The sequence below is a fragment of the Aythya fuligula genome, chromosome Z, assembly GCF_009819795.1.
Source record: "Aythya fuligula isolate bAytFul2 chromosome Z, bAytFul2.pri, whole genome shotgun sequence".
Classification (NCBI taxonomy): domain Eukaryota; kingdom Metazoa; phylum Chordata; class Aves; order Anseriformes; family Anatidae; genus Aythya; species Aythya fuligula.
In genome coordinates, this window is record NC_045593.1 from 19264772 (window position 1) to 19269604 (window position 4833).

The following is a 4833-nucleotide window of genomic DNA, read 5'->3' on the forward strand; positions in this document are numbered from 1 at the left end:
CCAGTGGTCAAACCGAGGTGCCAATATGCCCAGCAGCCCTCCGGCCACCCCACCTTGAGGGGCACAGGGTGCCCAGCCTCGCCTGCGTCCCTGGGAACCTGGCGGCTTCTGGCGAGCCGATGTGTAAGCCACACAAGTATGTGCTTCCTGTGCAAAGCACAGCATTCCCGTCATCCGCAGTCCCCGCTTCTCTCCTTTGTTTACTTGCACAGTTCCAGGAAGCCGCTGTGCTGTGCTCGGACAGCGAGGAGGCAGCAGCAAGGTGAAGCCGCTGACGCCTCTCACAGCGCTTCACCCTGCGGCGCACTGAAAGCTGGTGAAAACCCGAGGGGCTTTGTGTGAAATTGGAGAGGAAAACTGTGGAGCGAGCTAAGAGCTCGGTGTGCTGGCACCCACTGGTGAAGGAATCCAGTGTTAGTTCTGCGTTTGTTTTAACTGCAAAGTGGCACCTGGTGTGGCGGGCCCGGATTGCTCCCCTGTGGCAACAAAAGCAGTAATTTTTGCTGCCATAGGTTGCACACAATGCAGCCCCTGTATGTATGTCAGACTGAGTCTGCCCTCGTTAAAGGGGGGGCTGTGCAGCCTATGGAACCAGCAGGTTTCCCTCCAGCAGGAAGGGGAAGCCAGGTTTTGTCAGGTGCAGCGCTGAGGCCTTGCTGAACAGTCTCTGAAGATCCCCCTGTGCTTTCTTCAGAACAGAGCTGTAGGCTCCCCAAAGGCCTGTGAGGATCCTCCACCCTTAAGAACCAACCAAAGCCAGGTGAGACCAAGGGCAATGCTGGAGGTAGTCACAACTTCTTTTCTGGAAACAAGTCTGTGCATATAGTTGGCGTTAAACCCTGGTAAGGTTACTTGGAATGGGATTTGTTTTGGACACCTCCTCCCAGTTTCACTGTGGCTGCCTGGAGCACCACTAGCACATCTGCAGAGCGCAGAGCCACCGCCAGACACAGCCACCACTTCCAAGCAGCACTGGGCAGCACGAGGCCCAGGAATGAAGAAAATTGGCAGTTTTGGGGATGGGGCTTGGTCCCTGGGACCTGCCCGGCCACTGCAGCCTCAGCTGGTCGCAACCACAAGAGCAATTAAAAGGGGAAGGTGAGCCATTGCTCATCTGCCCCGTGAAACCCCCGGAGTACCCAGACAGGTACACCAGTCACCTCTCTGGGAATTTCTCTGTTCCTGGCCTGTGAGGTAGTGCCCCAGCTGTGTGGTCACTGAAGTTACCTTAACAAAAATATCCACTCCAACACACAAAGCAAGTATGGAATACTTTCTTCTCGTTTTTATATATTGTGTAGTAGACAAATGCAACATTCAGGCTCAGCTGGGTAACAAAAAGGAAGACATTCAAAACTTACAGTAAAAAGTAAACTGTAGAAAGCAGAGTTTATATGACAATAAACATGCAGCTTGCAAAAGAATGAAGATCATGTACTGGTATTAAAACACATTTCCATATAGAGACAGCTTATGCAGCAATTTGCAGATTTAACCTCTGGCTGAAGTATGCAAGCCCTTCAAAGCCGGCATACAAACCACCAGTAGCTTAGTCAGCCATAGTTACTTTAAGTACATAATAAAACTTGATTTTAAGTTTACATTCACTAGGCATTCAATTCAGCATCAAGGCACTTTCCTTGTTATATGTCCCTGTGTCCCACGACTACACTTACCTAGGTGCATATATTGGCACAGTAGCGCTTGCTGACGAGTAGCCCTGATGGCGAGCTCCGTTGCCCCTCTCCCCAAATAAAAAGCAGTTGGCTCCCAGACAACCCATGGCTGTATCACAACGCCAGGCTGCACGTGATGCCGTGAGCAGCTCTGCTTTATGAAAAAGCCACACGCAGCAAGGTGAGTGGATCCGTCAGCGTGTGTGCTTTGCTACGAGGAGCAGTTTTGGGTGTTACACCCACAGCAGACCACCACGCGGGAGCAAGGTGAGCTTCCCAGCAGCCGGCGTGCCACACGCTTGTGTTTCATCTGTTCTTTACAGGAATGTGCTTCTGTGGGAGTAGCAGCGATTTTATTGCCCGTCTCCACTGCTAAGGTTGTCTTCGCAAACAAACGCAATGCTTGACCACGGTCTGCGTGCTTTGAGGTATTTATTGCCTATTCTTGCTCTGCACTAAAAGCAAGGCGCGGGGAGAGGATGACCATCGAGATCTGCCCCTTAGTTGTTAATCTGTAACAAATCCTGTGGCCTTAAAATGCATCCTTGTGCATTTGAGTCAGCACTGCTTTCATTTTTAGGAATGGCTCAGATTGCACAACTAGTATGAAGGGAACAACAGAGAAAGCAAACACACGCACCCTAGTTTCATCTTTTCCTAACCGGTACTTTCATTTTTAACAAAGACAGGGAGGAAGGGGAATTGGTGAATCAGCTGCAGGATATCTAATCCTACACTTCTCCAGACTTCTGAATTCCCCACATTACTGCCGTCTTCTGGACCACGAGCTGAAGCTGTCTGCAGTTACAAACTGGCTATTTCATATCAACAGGCTCAACGTTTTTGTTGTTAAACTGCTTCTGAGTAACATTAAAAAAACTATTGGAATTTAAAATGGTTATATGTATCCATCCTAGCAAACAGATGGGCATTTATTAGAGGAGCAATGATGTTTTGTGATCCAGCCATCCAGTGAACTTGTTAAGGTACTTAAAAGATTGCATCAAAACGGCAGAAAGCAAACTGTTATATTTAGTCCAATTTAATGCATATAAATTACAACCTAAAGCACGTGTGTCCTGGAGCAAGGCCAACTGTAAGAGTTCCGAGTGCCTCTGGAGTTTCAGATCCTACCGTGAAGTCGATACTATAGCAGCATATATTGATAGGTGTCCTAGCTATTCAAGACCCGGCATTAATTAAATAAGTTGAATTACTGAAGTTAAATCAGAACAATGACTCCTACATCCTAGGCATGCTAATATAAGTTTTAACCATCTGGTGGTGCTCACATTTGCACTCAAAGCTGAAACTGCAAAAAGCAGGCAATGGGACTTTTCCAGCCACCAAGAAGTGACACAAGCCCTTGTGTGCAAACTCCCCTCTTCCTGGGGAGGCAGGAGGGGAGCCAAGGGAGCACCTGGCTCCACCCAGCCCCAGAACCAATCCCCTCTTCCTACAGCACTACAAAAATAAATATATATGCTTTTCTTGTGAATGCAGAAGTTAGTTAGCCTTGCACTTAAAAGCATCTTCAAGGGTGAAGAAATACTTTACTTTTACTAGCCACCCCTCTCTGCTAGAGAGCCAACAAGCTTTTCACAACTAGCCTCCCACACCCTGCTGTAAAATTCCAGTCCAGGTAATCAAAATGGGCATGAAAGCATCAATAGCAGAGTGTAATTTTATTTTGCTAATGCCTTTATTTTGTGAAGTGCACCATAGTTACTGGGGTGAGGGTAATTATGATGCTAGGGCCAAGTTCAGAAAATTTCAGTGGATTGTTAAAACACATTACATATGCTCTAAAACCTGTGTGCAACTCTTTGATGCAACTAGATTGTTGTGATGCAAAGTACAAAATCAAGTTAAATGCTGAACGCTGTACAACACTGCATTTTGGCACAGCGGTTTACGAACAAGTTGTAAGCCTCTTACTTAGATTTACTGTGGCTTCCATAAGCTGCTCACCCACAGGCATCCCATTTAGTCTTTACTATTTTAGCCCTAGCTACAAGCACAAGATGGAAAGACAGAACAAATATATATGCTAGATAGAAGCCTTCCCAGTATATACTCCTGCACAATTCTGTGACTTTATTACCACTGATCCATAAACAATGACAAAAGTAAGAGTCCAGAAGTGACAGGACAAAGCTCTTGTTAGCACAGATCCCCTAAAAAGGTGAAATCTTTTCAAAGTTGAACTTTGGAAATAGTTCATGATTAACAGCAACTGAGAACAAAATGCCTTCCCTTTACACAACAGAAAGGAGAATAGTAACTTTAACTTAAGTTGTCCCTCAAACATGACATATGCTACCAAAAGTTAGTATTACTGGATCAGAAATAAAAGATTATCAGGTTTTGTTTTGTTTTTAATATCCAGGACTTTTAGGACTTTGAAGAAATGTTCAACCTCAGCAGCCAGATCGTGGCCAGAAACTTGTGACCCATACCATTTCATCAATTAGCAGAGGGTGGATTAGATAGCACGTGGCTTGCAGGACAGTTGTAATAAGCATGCACACTGCTCACCAGAAACTTTCCCTTTTACTTGTGATTTCTACAGTCACTATGAAGTTTGCATAGAGAAGACATACCCATCCCCCAGTAAACTCACTGCTGTTATTTTCTAAGAGGAATGTATTCTGACAACGGAAAGCTCCTTTGACCTCTGAAAAAAACAGATATGTCCTCTATTGTCTTGTGAGAGTGTAGTTTTCATCATGTCCTTGCTCTCTGGGGAAGAGGTTGAAGGTGCTGAGGGAAGATAGGGGGAAGTCTGGTTTGAAAAAAGGTATAGTTACAGTAACCTGCAACACAGCATTTGTTTTAAAAAGCATCCGGATATGAAAAATACTGTTAGGAGAAAGGAACTGCAGAACACTGAATAAGACAGTAAAGATTCAGCATTTTTCTTGTTTTGTTTTTGAACAGTACAGACTTCAACTGACAATCTTTTGAGTTTACTCTAGCACTGAGTTCCTTCATATCAGAAGCAAAAGACACATGAAAAATATACCTGTCCTTCAAGGGCCATTACCAAGTGCTTTGCACAACAGCAGCACCACACATCACAAAAAGTTTCAGGAGGTCTCAGATCTTTTGCTGAAGGAGAAATAAAACCCTTGTTTTATTCTCACAACACAGCATG